Source organism: Callithrix jacchus, chromosome 15, assembly GCF_049354715.1.
Source record: "Callithrix jacchus isolate 240 chromosome 15, calJac240_pri, whole genome shotgun sequence".
Taxonomy (NCBI): Eukaryota; Metazoa; Chordata; class Mammalia; order Primates; family Cebidae; genus Callithrix; species Callithrix jacchus.
The window spans coordinates 65580800-65596807 of record NC_133516.1 but is presented as its reverse complement, the minus strand read 5'-3'; the positions used below and the strand labels follow the sequence as shown (position 1 = coordinate 65596807).

Below are 16008 nucleotides of genomic sequence, written 5' to 3'. Positions count from 1 at the left end.
GCCCTGTGTCTTCGCTGCTCGTTCCTGGGAGTGCTCTGATGGGGCTGTGCTGCCAGACCCTGAGCCCCATCTGAAGTCATCCTCTTGCTAACTGTGCCTGGCAGTGGGAAGTGCTGGAGGAGGTGCCCCTAGGAGCAGCCCTTAGCCAAGGACCGGAGAGTGGGAGGTTGATTCACTCCAGGTGGAGCAGTCAGGGAGGGCTGCTCTAGAGTGCCTCTTAGTGTTCCCCAGAGGGACTAAGCTCCAGGTGCTCTCAGCAGTAACTGTGGCTGTCCCATCTGTGTCTGTGGGATCCCCATCCAAATAAACCGCCCCCGCTGAAAGCCTTGGCTCAGGCTCTGTTCTGGGACATAGCCCTGCCTACGGCCACTGTACCTCCCAGGATTTGTATCCTTTAAGGAACGAAGGGTTGAGTTCTAGTCACAACTGTGGGTCCAGCCCAGAACATGCCAGGGATGAATGGAATTAGGGGTTGTGAAGGTTTGATGGGCATTACTTTGCCTTTGTAGGGTGTAGTGAAGGCCTCTCAGAAGAGATGACATTTGGATCCAGATCACCCCTCTTAACTCTTTGTTAAAGGGCCCTCTCCCTCCTGATGTCTTCCTTGCCTTTCAAACTCATGTGCCTGCCTGTCTGAGGTCTCAGAAAGCCATGAGCCAGCCCCTGGAATCCCAGTGCTTTCTGAACCCTGCTCTTTCATCTCAAAGCATTTTCTTCCTATGTAATGATCAGATATGGTAAACAATCAGTTGCTTCTGCTTGACTTTTCTGGAGCCACAGGTAACCTCCCAGGGCCTCAGTTTCCACATCTGTGAAATGGGGAGGGTGACGCTTTGAGTCTTGAATGTTACAGGCTTTGACAGTGGGTGTGCTTGGCTGCTGGGCTCCCTGGGAGCTGGGTGGCAGCCTTGGCCCTGCTCTCCACAGTGGCCCAAGTACTCTGCCTTGCTCGTGAAGGTGGCCCAGCTGCTGCCTGCTTATCTTCTGCCCTGCCACTCACTCTAGGGATCGGGCATCCTTCTCTGATCCTTGTCAGTACTGATGGCGTCCTGGGCTCCTAGAGAAGATGCTGCATTTCTTCCTTGTTTCTTCCAGATTCCCCCAGACACCCAAAAGAAACCAAAGCTGCTTTAAGGGTTCAAACAGCCCTCCCTGACCCCCTTCAGGACACCCCAGTACATTTAGACTTTGTTCTACTGACAGAGCCTGTGTCTCTTTCCCCCCTTGTCATACTGCAAAGCCCTGAGTGACTCCTCTCACCTACCTTTAGGGGGCGCCATGACCCCCTCCCTGTTCCTTGCTTTTTATTTAAAGGGATCCCTTCAGGTACTAATAATGGCAAACATTTATTAAGCTTTTCCCAAGTGCCAGGCACTATTCTAACCATTTTTCAAGTGTCAGACCCAGACCCTAAGTCTTCAAAACAATCTTACAAAGGAGGGACTGTTTTTAATTTCCATTTTACAGATGAAGAGATGGAAGCCCAGAGTTTCAATCACTTGCCCAAAGTCACAGAGCCGGGAAGCGAAGAGCCAGGACACTGCCTGGTTTTAAATTCTGGTTGGAAATGCAATGTGCCAGTATAGATGGTGTGCTTGTGTGTGTGTTATCCTCAGTGGCATCCAGGGGACAAATGTGCAGATCAGCTGACAGTGACAGCAGGCTCCCTTCTTCACCACCAGCAACTGTCAGAGGAGGCTAGGTAAGGAGAGCAGCTTGGCCACCTGGGGCTGCGGTTGGGAGGCCCCAGCCCTGCAGCTGCTGGGTGGAAGTGGGTTGTTCTTCAGCAGGAGTTTTGGCCCCAGGTTGCTTTGCTGCCAAGGCCAGCTTGGCCTCTTTGCAAGTAATTGGTAATTGTGCCATTGCACTTCAGCCTGGACAACAGAGTGAAACCCTATCTCAAAGAAAAAAAAAAAAAGAAAAGAAAAAGGATTAATAGTAATAATAATGATTGAGTACTTCGTATGTGATATGGTTTGGCTATGTCCCCACCCAAATCTCACCTTGAATAATAATAATCTCCTCCTGTTGAGGGTGGGGCCAGGTGGAGATAATTGAATCATGGGGGCCATTTCCTCATACTGGGCCCAGGTAACCTCTTTAGCCACACCTGAGAGTAGTATGTCTTCATTTTGGAAGGGGAGCAAGGGTACTATCCATGGCTTCCTATATGTGATCACTGCCCAGGGCAAGATGACCAATAGAACCCTGGGTGAGCCTCCCCTCTGCCAGTCACTGTGGGACTAGAATTACTTATAATGCTATTATGCAAGATATGTATGTAGTACACAAACAACATGTATGTCATCAATTGTAAAATAATTTTGCCTTTGAATAAATCTGAGCTAAGTCCCTTCCTTGTCCCAAGGCCATCTCATCCATCTCTGTGAACTTAGTCTGCTTACCTGCAAAATGATGGCATTAAGAGAACCTACTCCTCCCAGACCTGTTGTGAGGATTAGTGATATGTAATTAATGGAAGGCCCTTGGAACACAGCCCAGCACATGCTGTATTAGTCTGTTCTCATACAGGTAATAAAGTCATAACTGAGACTGGGTAATTTATAAAGGAAAGAGGTTTAATTGACTCAGAGTTCCACATGGTTGGGGAGACCTCACAATCATGGCAGAAGGCAAAGGGGAAGCAAAACATGTCTTCCATGGCAGCAGGCAAGAGGGGGTGTGTTGGGGGAACTTCCATTTATAAAACCAACAGATATGGTGACACTTGTTCACTACCACCAGAAGAGTATGGGGAAACTGCCCCCATGAATCGATTATCTTTCACCTGACCCTGCCATTGACATGTAGGGTTTATTACTGTTCAAGGTGAGATTTGGTTGGGGACACAGCTAAACCATATTATATACTAAATACTGAAGAATTCTTATTACTATTAATTCTTTTTTTTTTTTTTTTTAGATAGAGTTTCACTCTTGTCCAGGCTGAAGTGCAATGACACAATCAGGGCTCACTGCAGCCTCAAACTCCTGGGCTCAAGCAATCCTCCTGCCTCAGCCTCCTGAGTAGCTGGGACTAGAGGTGAGTGCTACCAGTATGAAAATAAAGAAAGAGTCCTTTTAAAGCCAGAGGTGTGTGCCAAGAAGCACCCAATGCCTTCACAGAGCAGGCTTCTTCCTTCTCTGTCCTCACCTCCCTGGTTACCCTGGCAGCCCCAGCTGTGCATGAGTGCTAGCCTCTCACTCTGGCCTCCACCCTGTCTTATAAATCGGTGCATCCCAGTGAACTTGCCATGACTTAGAACCCAGTGCTGCCTCCCTTTCACTGCACAGACCAGGTGCAGACCTTCTGAGTGGGTCTCCCAGCACTGCACCCTGCAGCCTCTGAGTCCCACACTTTCACCTCAGACCTGTCAGCAGGCAGTCACCTGTCCATGGTGTTGCTGAACCTGACCTCTCACCTCCCCACACCCAGGTGGCTCAAGACTGGCAGACATTCAGAGACAGACAGAGGGAGGTATGCAGGGGTGCAGAGGACAGATGTCTCTGACCCCACCAACAAATAGTGAAACAGCAGAAAGGAAACATAGATGTACACATGGGTATTAGGACACTTGGTTGCAAGTAACAAAAACCCAGCCCACCCTGGGTGAAGCAGTTTACTGGCATACAGAACTGAGAAGTCTGGTGTAGTTGTGGCTCTGGGCTAGGGTATTACCAGAGGTTCAGACTATGCTGTTGAACATGTTTCTCTCTACCTCTCACATAGGGTTCCCTATCTTGCTAAAGACAAGAGGTATACCCTTAGTTCCAGGCTGACTGTGACTCTCTTAGCATTCCTGCAGCCAAGAGCTCATGACTTTCCTGGTTGCTCTAGAAAAAGTCCCAGGACTGAGACTCCTTGGACCAAACACCCTGGCTTGAGCCAGCTTAAAACCACTCTCTGTGGCCCTGTGCTGAGAGAAGCTGATTATCTGGGCCTGGATCCAGGGAATGGGACCTGCCCATCAAAACATCCTGGATGAGGAGAGGGCACACCTTACTTCCAGCAGGAAAATTCAGGTGCTATTTCTAGAAGTGGCGGGGAATCCTGGCAGCAAAACAACTGACACCCAGGGCAGTGTTTATGCAGACACTGGACACTGGGTGTCCCCAGCCAACTGCTTTCCTCGTAAGACTGCAAACGTGGACCTGTTCAATATCACACATGAACTTGATAAGAAACCAGGGTGGAGGATTTCCTCTGAGGATGCAAGGGCTCAGATGGAGATTCTCTGTCTACACTGGCCTGAGTTCTTTCTGAAGCTGGGCAGGACAATCAAGCTCTCAACTTTCCTTCCTTCCCTGTGCCCCCAGCAACCACTGATGATTGCCCTGCCTTGCAGTTGAGGAGGCTGCTGAGGAAGACAAGATGCCTATCATTTCTAAGGGACTTGGTCTCTCTAGGTGGTACAGAATGCAGACTCTCCCCTGAGAAAGAGAGAGTGGATGAGGAGAGGCTGGGCTGCAGAAGCCAGTGTGGTCTGCCTTTAGGCAGCAGTGGGCAGGTGGCTTTGGTTCTGTGGTCATTGGTGGACACAGGGAGTCCAAATTCTTGCAGGGGAACAGATTCCATCTGATTATACAAACGTGAGCATCCTCCTGGCTCAAAGCATCTGGTTATTCTCATTTCTCCAGCTTGGCTCAGATAAAGTTTTCTCAAAGAAGGATCTACTCAGTGGCCGCCCCTTACAGCTGCAGAAAATCCTCCTTAAGTTCTGCCCTGAAGCAGATAGCTGCAGATGCAGTGAACCGTCTGCGAAGAGATTGGATTTATATTGACAGACACTTGTTTATCCAGATCAGTTAGGGAAAATTATTTTTTGCAACACTCCTCAAACAAGGTTTTACAGCTAATAATTAGTTTGAGTTGTACAATGTGAATGCAGAAAATGTGAGATGAGATGAGAAAGCTATTTGGTAGATTGCCTCTCAGGACAGCACTGCATGGCTGGGAAGAGACATCGTGGTGATCCTCTGGAGCAGAGGGCAGGATGCTCTCTAAATTACTCTGCATAATTAAGGACAGATAAATTTGACATCGGGGAGGGAGTGGTTGGATTGGTCAAACTGACCGCTGTGTGGAGGAGTGGCAGGAGAAAGGGAGAAAACCAGCACTGCAGAGAAAGACCTGGGAATACTCATGTGCCGGGTGGAGAACTTGCAAGGGAGATCTTGGGTGCAGGGTGACATGGACCCTTGGGTGCAGTGTGACCCTGGCATTGTCAGGGGAAACTGTTAAGTAATCCTCAAATGCTTGATGGATGAATCTCTTCTTTTTGCTTCTCTGGATCCTCTCTGGACCCTTCTCCACTCTAGAGTGGGCCCTAGGCAGCTGTCCTGCATGGACCTCCTTGTCCTCTGCCTTTTTTTGAGGGTTTGGCCAATGGGGAGCACAATGCACTGAATGTGTCCCCTCAGAATTCATAGGTTGAAATCCTAGCCCTCAATATGAAGGCTCTTTGGGAAGTAATCAGGTCATGCGGGTGGATCCTTCATGAAGGGGATTAGCGCCCTTACAAGAAGAGACACAGGGGGTTTTACTTGCCCTCTGCTCTCCACCAAATGGGGAAACAACAAGAAGATGGCTGTCTGCAAACCAGGAAGCAGGCCCTTACTAGACACCGGGTCTGCCAGCACCTTGATCTTGGACTTCCAGCCTCCAGACTGGGAGAAACAAATTTCTGTTGTTTATAAGCCACCTAGTCTATGGTATTCTTCTGTAGCAGCCTGAACTACTGAAGATAAGGGCTTTACTTGGCTTTGCCAAAAGGGAGTTTTCACTGAAGCCTGGGAGGGAGAAGAGTGAGGCTGGACGAGAAGAGAGGCTGAGGATACTGGTTCCCCTACCCCACAACTGCTGCATTGCCTTGGGCTGGTTGGGTCTCTCGACAGAAGACCTTAGCTGTGGTGGAGCGGTCTTTCTTCACAGCCTTTTCTGTCTCCTGGTTCCTGAAGCTGCTCCCTCCTTGGTCCCCACTGGCACTAGCTCCAGGGAGCCACACAATCCCTTGGGGTTTCTATAAGCGTTGCCCACACCTCGACAAAATTTCCCTCCATTGAACACTCCCCGGATAATCCTGGTTTGAGTGTGCTGGCTGTTTCCTGCCAGGACTCTGACAGACCCACTTGGTGTGAGTGCCTTACTCGTGGAAACCGGTCTCGGGCTTGGGGTTCTGGGTCCTGGGTGAGGGGCTGAGCAGCAAGTTCACACCAGGGAAGAGCTGTCCTGCAGGTTAAAGCAAACACATTAGGGGGCTCTCCAGGGATATCCCAGCAGCCCGGCTGCCCCTTGAAGCCATTGCCATTTACAGCTCCAAACTTTGAGACTCAAAATATCAGAGCAGCCCCAGGAGCTCACTCAGGCTGGGGCCCCTTAGGCCATCATGGAGAGGCCCTTCATTGGTTGAGACCAGGAACAACTAGGATCTCAAGACACAGGAATGAGAACAACTGATGTGACCATTTCACTGCTGTGGAAACTGAGGTTATGAGGTTCAAGGTCACGTGTCAAGTAGGCAGCAGCATTGAGAGAGCCATAGAAACACGAAAACAGGCCTTGATCCGAGATCTGCTGCTGAGCCCGTGTTTACAGACCATGTCCAGGCAAGCCAGCCAGGAGGGTTCTGGGGTGCTGAGATTGAAAAAATGTCTCTGTTTTTCTGATCACAAAAGTAATTTATATTTATTACAAAATATTTTAAAAATATGGCATAAAGTAAAAATCACCCAGGATCTTACCACCTAGACATAACTCATAGTTACCATATTTCCTTCCAGGCTTTTTTCTTCAATAGTGCTGGAATCATTCCTTTCTTTTAGCTTTGTTTTATACTTCTTTTTCTTAGCATTATGAATAAATATTCTTTGTAAATATGATTTTTAGAGCTTCCTATTTTTTTATCACATAGATTGCCATAATTGGTTTATATACCCAACTCATAATCATTCCCATAAGAATGGCATTTACTTTTTTCTTTTTGTCTCTGATTTTTAATTTTTTGCTATTATAGTTAATGATACATATTTATATATGCATGTAACTAATGTATACAAACCCTGTACTTACATGTTTGTGCTCATGTACGATTATTTCCTTCATTTAGTTCTGAAAGTGGAATTATAGCATGAGAGAAAAGATGAGCATTTTTTTTCAGTCCTAAAAAATATTGATGACTTGCTTTCTAGGACATTCATACAGAAAGTCCTCAGATATGGTCCTTTTGTTCAACACTGTCTTGTTGTCATGTTGATGAAAAAAATCCATTCCCGGTTGGGGCTGCTGTGTGTGTATGGAGTTTGCATGTTCCCTGGTGTCTGTGAAGGTTTTCTCTGGGTATCCCAGTCTCATCCCACATCCTAAGGATATGCTGTAGGTGAATGGGCGTCCTCAGTTATCCCAGTGTGAGTCTGTATGGGTGTGTGAGTGAACGTGCCCCGAGGTAGGATGGTGTCCTGGCCAGGGTGGGTTCCCGCCTTATGCCCTGAGCTGCGGGAATAGGCTCTGGCCACCCACGACCCTGACCTGGAATAAGCAAGTTAAAAAATGAATAAATGAATGAACACAAATTATTGTAAAATAATAATTCATAAAGTTCACAATAATCTTACAAATGCGCAACAATTAACTATTTGGTACAAAAGCACTCAGTGAGCCACTGTATTTGTGATTCCTGGTGTTTGAACTGAGTGGTGATAGGAGGTGCTTCTGACAGTGTTAGCTTTGCATATATTTATTCCTCGATTTAACTCACTGATTCACCAAAAGTTGAGTAAATAATTCTCTTGTTTTTATTAATATCTCTTAGATGTATGTGTAGCTTACATTTATTTCAATGTTTGCTCTTAGAATGTTTTGGGATTTTCCTTTAGAAGCTGGTAATGTTTTTGTGACCAGAATTGTGCTATAGGAACTTAACTCTTGTTTTTATCAATTAGCCCATGGTCAAATTGGTTTTGTTACATGTTGTTTTGCTGAAAGTCTCAGTTTCAGAGATTCGATCGATGCCAGTCCCCTAGGACAGTGTGTGGAGTTTGGTAGGGCCTTGCTTCTAGGCACTGATCCACTCATGATCCCAGCCCCTCCCCCAGGCCTCATCTTGCTTCCAGGTTTCACTTCCATTGGTCTTAAAGGTGAGCACCATGCCAGTTAGTGAGCTCACATTGTGCATGAGGGTTCCAAGAGTAATGTGTGCCTATTTTGTACTTTCCAGATGTTTCTCCCCTCTGGAGCCAATTCCACCACTCCCTGGGAAGTGATGTGATGACCTTGGGCTTGTGTCCATAGAGCACGGGAGAGTTTTGGCAGGTTGACGGTATGTTGGTGTCAACCCACTTAAAGTGAAAACACGTAAGTTGAGTTCATGTGGATGAACACATCAGTGTCTGTCTCACACAAATTCAGAGGGCACCACATCTTCCTCCCAGAGACTTCCTGGGCAGCCAGATCCCTTTGAAGGGACAGTGAGCAGGGTGTGATCTAGAAAGGATTTCTGTATAGGATGTTGATGGAAGGTGTATTAGTCTGTTTTCACACTGCTGATAAAGACATACCCAAGACTGGGAAGAAAAAGAGGTTTTGTTGGACTTACAGTTCCACATGGCTGGGGAAGCCTCAGAGTCATGGTGGGAGGTGAAGGGCACTTCTTACATGGTGGTGGCAAGAGAAAGTGAGGAAAATGCAAAAACAGAACCCCCTGATAAAACCATCAGCTCTCATGAAACTTATTCACTACCACGAGAACAGTATGAGGGAGACCACCCCCATGATTCAAATTATCTCTCACCGGGTCCCTCCCACAACATTTGGGAATTGTGGGAGTGCAATTCAAGATAAGATTTGGGTGGGGACCTACAGCCAAACCATATCAGAAGGGTAAGCACTTTCCAGATATAGAGACCTGGAGACACTGGCCTGTAGAGACCATTGGTACAAAGTCAACAGTAGTAAAGTAAGTGAAAACTTAGCCTCTCTGAGTCTCAGTTTCCTCCTCTGTGTGGGTTAATGTTGGAAAAGTTTTCTTGGGCATTTTCCATTGAGCATACATTTACCCATGTACACAGTGTGCACACATACATGCACACACACACAAATCTGTCCAAAATTTATGTTCTATTGCATTATGCACTTACTGGATGGTGGATAAATCCCAACTCCTACCCATTTTAATATTAATGTTCCTCCTACTTATCCTGATGCTGGAAATGCATTTAGTGGATTATTAGTAGTAGCTATGGAAACCTGAATAAGGCCTTCTCCCCGTCACTAGCCTGGAGCCTCACCATTTCCTGTGACTGGGTATAGCTCATTTAAATACTAACTTTAAAAATGCAATTAATAAAGTGGAGCTTCAGGGCTTGTGTTTGGGCTTATCCAGTGTTTATGCAGTCACCTTGGATTGCTCTTCTCCCTGAGTCTGGGCAATTTAGAGTTGCTGGATGTGACCATCTTATAGATGTGGAAACTGAGGCTGAGAGAGGGGCAATGTCTAGCCCCAAAGCATCCACTTGGTGAGTGGTAAAACCAGGAAAACAATGCATATCTTCAGATTCCAGGCTAGTGCTTTACTTATTTTATGCATAATTTTAAAGAAGTAAGCTCCCTTAGAAAATGTGTCTTAAATGCATCTTCTTCTTTTTTGTTTTTTGAGATGGGAGTCCCACTCTGTCACTCAGGTTGAAGCGCAGTGGTGCCATTTCAGCTCACTGCAACCACTACCTCCCAGGCTCAAGTGATCCTCCCACCTCAGCCTCTTGTGTAGCTGGGACCACGGGTGTGTGCCACCATGCTGAGATAATTTTTTGTATTTTTAGTAGAGATGGGGTTTCATCACGTTGCCCAGCCTGGTCACAAACTCCTGAACTCAGGTGATCCATCCGTTTCAGTCTTGCAAAGTACTAGGATTATGAGGCATCAGCCACTGTGCCTGGCTATGCAAATCTTCTCAATTCATAAACAGATGCAAGTAGTCAGAGGCTGTAGGTGTGACCCAGATTCTCATCCACTACAAATTTCTGAAGCAATTTTGTGGACTTCTGTAGTTCTGCTTAGAAACCACTGGGGTCCACCAAGCCTGCCCCCTTCCTTCACTTATTTTTTCATTCATTTATTCACTCAATAAACTTATGATAAGTACTCCCCACATCTTAGGTTTCAGGCTCAGCTCAAGTGAGCTACCTGGGATCCTTCCAATAAATTCTCTGTCCTTGCCTTTTTTCCTTTCTTAAATTACTGTTTTCCAGGCCGGGCATGGTGGCTCACGCCTGTAATCCCAGCACTTTGGGAGGCCGAGGCGGGTGGATCACGAGGTCAAGAGATTGAGACCATCCTGGTCAACATGGTGGTGCGCGCCTGTATTCCCAGCTACTCGGGAGGCTGAAGCAGGAAAATTGCTTGAACCCAGGAGGCGGAGGTTGAGGTGAGCCAAGATCGCGCCATTGCATTCCAGCCTGGATAACAAGAGTGAAACTCCATCTCAAGAAAAAAAAAAAAAATTACTGTTTTCCTTGTTGCTTTCCATCAAGAAAACCTAATAGGTACAAAGAGTTTATAATATCTAGTGGGTGAAGCCCCTTTGAAAGATTTTAGGTGGGGAAAGATTTGAGTGTTACATAGACTATGCTGGTGGCTTAGAAAGAACAACTGAGTTTCCATATGAGAAGGAGGAGATAGGAGTACAGCAGGTTGGTTAGATAGTATTGAAGTAAGGGAAAGTAATTCTGAAAGTCTAGGCTAGGTCAGTGATTAAACCAAAGGCAGGAAAGTGTAATGATTAATAGCTTGGACTCTAACCACAGACCAGGGTTCAAATCCCAAACCTGCTGCTTACCTGGTGTGTAAATATGGGCAGTTTATTTAACCTCTCCAACTCTGTTTCATCCTCTGTAAGATAGACTGGATAATAGCATCTCTGCTTGTGAGGGATTCATTGAAATAACTGAAATGGAGGTGAAGCACAATGTCTCATTCATAAGAAGCATTCAGTAAATACCACTGGCTATTGATGGTGATAATAATGATGATGACGATGATGACAGTGATGATGATGGTTAAGGTAGTGATGGTGGTGGTGGTGACAGTGATGACATTTACGATGGTGATGATGATAATGGTGGTGATGATGACAGTGTGACATTGATGATGGGGAGATGATGATGATGACACTGGATGATGATGTTGGCGATGATAATGGTTATAATGATATGGTGGTGATGACAGTTATGACACTGATGATGGTGAAGATGATGGCAGTGAAAATAAGCATGGTGATTGTGATGGTAATGATAAAGATGGTTATAGCTATGAAGGATGGAGATGATAAATGAGATTTGAGGAGAAAGACAAGGATGACTCCTGAAGCTCTCAGGTTAAGGAGGGAGCCCTTTTTTAGAAAAAAACATACAAAATGTATTCATGTGGTCCTATGCTTTTTAGAATTTGAAAAGTTAATCCCAATCAAGTAAGGTTGCCTTCTCTTTTCACTCTGGCTTTTTTTTTTCCTGTAGGCTATTTCTTGTATTGAGCAGTGCTGGGACAGCTTCAGGAAGGACCCACACAAACTGCATTAGCTTTGTGTTTAATCTATTTCTTCACAATTTTCAGAATGTCTGAATTATGTTTACTTTATGTTTTATTACATTGTCTTATGGTTATTCATGGAAACCAACATCATTTTCTTGGTATCATGTCTTATGCTTATACATGATACCAGCATTACTTTTATAAATAGAAAATAAGCTACAGAATTAAATATGATAAAATCAAACCAAATTATTCTATTTAGTAGATGCCTGCCACCACTTTCGGTTTTTGCTAAAAATAGTGCTTAAGTGTGTTAGAAAGGTGATAAAGACATAGTGGCAACAAAGAGAGACTTTTTTTTTCTCGAGACAGGGTCTTGCCCTGTTGCCCATGCTGGAGTGCAGTGGCACAGTCTCAGCTCACTGTAGCCTCAACTTCCCAGGCTCAAGTGATCCTCCCACCTCAGTCTCCTTAGTAACTGGCACCACAGGGGCATGCTATCATGCCCAGCTAATTTTTGGGTTTTTCATAGTGATGTGGTCTCACTGTCTTTCCCAGGCTGGTCTCGAATTCCTGGGCTCAAGCGATCCACCCACCTTTGCTGGGATAACAGGTGTGAGGCAACATTTCTAGCTCAGTGAGACTTTCTCCTTGGAGAAAGTAACCTGCTAGATTTGGAGAGAAGTGATAACAAAATATGGGAAATTTTTCACTGTGTGAGACAATGTTACTTAATGCTAGATTTGTAGAGCACTTAAACCCATGTCCTGAATGGCCAGTAATACTCACCCTACACCATGGACAGCCCTGCTTCAAAGACGGGCTGTCATATCACACACCACATGACTATAAGACCTGTGGAAATAGACATCAACAGGTGGACACAGGTAAAAATTAGCTCATAACTAATCAGCTTGGCCTCTCAGCCTGGCTTCTGTAGGCAGGCAAAAGGGTAGGCATCACTAAACAAGGCTTCTATTTAGAGAAGGCATCTGAGCAGCTGAGTTTGGGATGGGCCAGGCACTGCAGAAGGATTGCTTAAATCTCCAAAGCCGACTTGTGGATGACATCACTGGAGCCAGGGGGCCAATAGCCCAGCTCAGAGATTACCCTGAAGCAATTAAAGGGAGAAGAAATGTTCCCCACCTCTAGCGGCTTCCACAGAGGACCCTCCTCCCCTTGAAGGAGGTGAAGCTGGTAAATTGGTCCCCTGGAAAAGAAGTGAAGATGAGAAACATTTTTGCCATTATTTTGAGGAGTTGTTATTTTTTTGCCATTATTTTGATGAGGGTACTTTTCCCAGTCCCTGACCCATTCAATAGCAGTTTGGCCAAATGACTTCCAGGAAGCCTAATAAGCACTAGCATAATTATGGATACCAAAATTAATCTCTGCAAAACATTTGTATCCTTTTACAATTCTCTTTCTAGGCTGTGACATTAGCAGTGATGCTTAAAATATTGGCAACATATTTTTTTCAAGCTTTAATTATAGAACATTTCAAATGTATTCAAGAGTAGAGAGAAGAATAAATATAACAAGGCCCCTTGGTACTCAGCCCCTGGTTCAACAATGATTAACTGAGGTTGTTTTATCTGTCAGCACGTCTCTTCTGGCACCCCCATTAGTTTATCTTGAAGGGAATCCTATAATTGTGTCATTTCATCCACAAATACTTCAGAATGTATTAGGTTGGACCTTATGTCATTTCTGGTAGATAAACATATTTATTTAAAGTTGGTTTATTTGGGCAAGTTTTCAAATGTGGTCCACCCATTTTGGCAGCATCTTCGTCTTGCTTTTTCTCCTCCTTTCACATGTCTCCATCTTTCTTCACATGTCTCTTATGTTTACAGTTATCCCAAAAGGGGACATTTGGGAAGGAAGCACAATAACCATAGCCTTATCTGCAGGGGCTATGTTCCAAGATGCCCTGTGGATGCCTGAAACCATAGATAGTACCAAATCCTATGTTTACTATGTTTTTGTTTTTCTCCTATGCGATCACTTTTTTTTTTTTTTTTTTTTGGAGACAGAATTTTGCTCTTGTTACCCAGGCTGGAATGCAATGGCACTATCTCGGCTCACCGCAACCTCTGCCTCCTGGGTTCAAGCAATTCTTCTGCCTCAGCCTCCCTAGCTGGGACTACAGGTGTGTGCCACCATGCCCAGCTAATTTTTATATTTTTAGTAGAGACGGGGTTTCACCATGTTGACCAGGATGGTCTCGATCTCTTGACCTCGTGATCCACCCGCCTCGGCCTCCCAAAGTGCTGGGATTATAGGCGTGAGCCACTGTGCCTGGCCCACTTTTTTTTTTTAGGCAGAGTCTCCCTCTGTTACCCAGGCTGGAGTTCAGTGGTGTGATCTTGGTTCACTGCAGCCTCTACCTCCCGAGTTCAAGCAACTGTCCAGCCTCAGCCTCCTGAGTAGCTGGGATTACAGGCTTTTGCCACCACACCTGGCTAATTTTTGTATTTTTGGTAAAGATGGGGTTTCACTCTGTTGGCCAGGCTGCTCTCGAACTCCTGGCCTCAAGTGATCCACCTGCCTCGGCCTCCCAAAATGCTGGGATTACAGGCATAAGCCACTGTGCTCAGCTCCTGTGCAATCACATTGTATAATGGTGTAGGTGGCACAGGCAGTGTGCATGTACTGGACAAAGGGAAGATTCAAGTCCCAGGTGGGATGGAAGGGGACGGCATGCTTTTTCATTATGCTACTCAGAACAGTGGGGTTCAATTTAAAATTCATGCACTGATTATTTCTGGAATTTTTCCTCTTAAACTTTTCAAACTGTGGTTGACCTAGGGTAACTGAAACTGTAGAAAGTAAAACCGCAGATAAGGGGGGATTACTGCAATTCTCTTTAGAGTCCTCAGGCTCTTCTGGGTCATCTGCTCTGTGAGCTTCCAATTTTCCTCCTATAGGCACTCATAGACTGTATTGCCTACCTCCTTAGGAGTTTTCATTCTCAACAAACTGATTCCCTGAAAATAAGAGATTCTAGAGATGAGAGAGGTAGTAGATTGGATGATGCAAGGGCTCCTTTGTGCTTCTGGGCCCAGTGGAGTTGACATTTCTAACAACACTTTGGCTGAAGGTGGGAGAAGACATAGTTCTGACCCTCAGCTTTGCCATTGCTCTGTGACCCTGGCCAAGTCACTCAACCTCTCTGGGCTCCAGTGTATTCAAATGCCATAAGACAGAATGTTTGTTCGTTTGTTATTCCCTTTCTTACCCACCATTAGAATCAAGTCTGCCCTATAACAAAATGCCTAGCAAACTGGCTTATATTGCTGAGCAAGGGGATTGGGTATTCTCAGGAACCCCTTGTGCTCCAAAGCTCTGCTACTCTCCCATGCCTAAGACTCATGCCCAGTTCCACCCATATGAAGATGTCTCACCTCCATCTCACGGTTGGGGCTCATGTCTCATTCCTGACTTAGTTTGGCTGATGGAAAAGAGAACAACTGCAGACTCCAGTTGAGGGAGAAGAGGCAGGGATGTGGGACGCTGCTTCCCCATGTCCTTGACTAAATGTCCCCTTTCTGGGTGATAGCCTGGGTCCCAGGGCTCAGCTCTATTTTGGTTGCCATTTGGCGGGTGTCACCTTGCTGATGCCTGGGCCCTCAGGGACAAGAGGCCAAAATGAGCTACAAGAATGGTAATTTGAGGAAACTTGGCCCCTTGCCCCTGGGGCTTCGGTGTTCTTTAGGACAAGTTGAGTGATGATATCATGAACTTAATTACTTTCTGGACTAGTAGGGGCCTTGTCTCTGAGTTCTAGCCCCTGTGTGATGCCCCAGGGAGCCTAATTTAGGAGAAGGAGTCAGTGGGATGGCAGCTCTTGAGAGAGCTTGGCTAGAGAATTTAAGAAAAGGTGTTTTTCTACACCTTGCTCTAGAGGCACTTTTCCTTCCTGAGGTCTCCCAGGACAAAGGTTCAGTTCCTGGAGATAAAAGGGCCCACGAGGAACATCTTGGCCAGTGACTACCCTTCTCAGTACCCCTCCAAGATGGTCATTCTGCTGTGCTTGATTACTTCCAGTGACAGGGAGCTCAGTCTCTCTGGAGACAACCCATTTTATTATCAGACAGCCCTAACTGCTGGTCAGTACTGAGTTGACTTTTACATAGCCCAAGTCTGCCTTTATGTCACTGGCATTGCACTGGCTTCACCCTGTGGAGCCACACAGAACAAGTTTGAATTCTTCTTCCTTGTGACAGCCCTTCAGATATTTGAAAGCAGCTCTCATGTCCTCCTGAGCTTCTTCTCTAGGCTAAACATAACTCAGCCATTGCTCAAAGGGCCTGGCTTCAGTCTCCATCATTGTTCTCATCAGATGGTACCCGCTTTTCACTGTCCTTCAAGTGTGGGGCTCTGGAGGCTCAGAATCGGAGCAAGGAAAAGGAGGACACTCACTTTATCCTGACCCCCACACATCTGTGATCACAGCTCTGCTTGGCAGACACCCCTCACTCTCTA

The 16008-nt window shown here is 45.9% G+C and overlaps 1 protein-coding gene across 15 annotated transcripts in view; it reads left to right on the top strand.

The window, feature by feature from the left end:
* The window catches only part of LOC100391280 (coiled-coil domain-containing protein 14), a 193947-nt gene that overhangs the window by 94139 nt on the left and 83800 nt on the right, over positions 1-16008 (top strand). For 9 of the 15 annotated variants that reach the window (XR_013527477.1, XR_013527474.1, XR_013527478.1 and 6 more), the window contains exon 13: positions 8213-8349. The gene's annotated coding sequence lies outside the window, so the exon portion shown is untranslated. Of the gene's footprint in view, positions 1-1467; positions 1703-2922; positions 3043-8212; positions 8350-10241; positions 10418-16008 lie in introns of those variants that run through there. The other 6 variants (XR_013527481.1, XR_008476800.2, XR_013527479.1 and 3 more) reach the window with 4 other exon arrangements.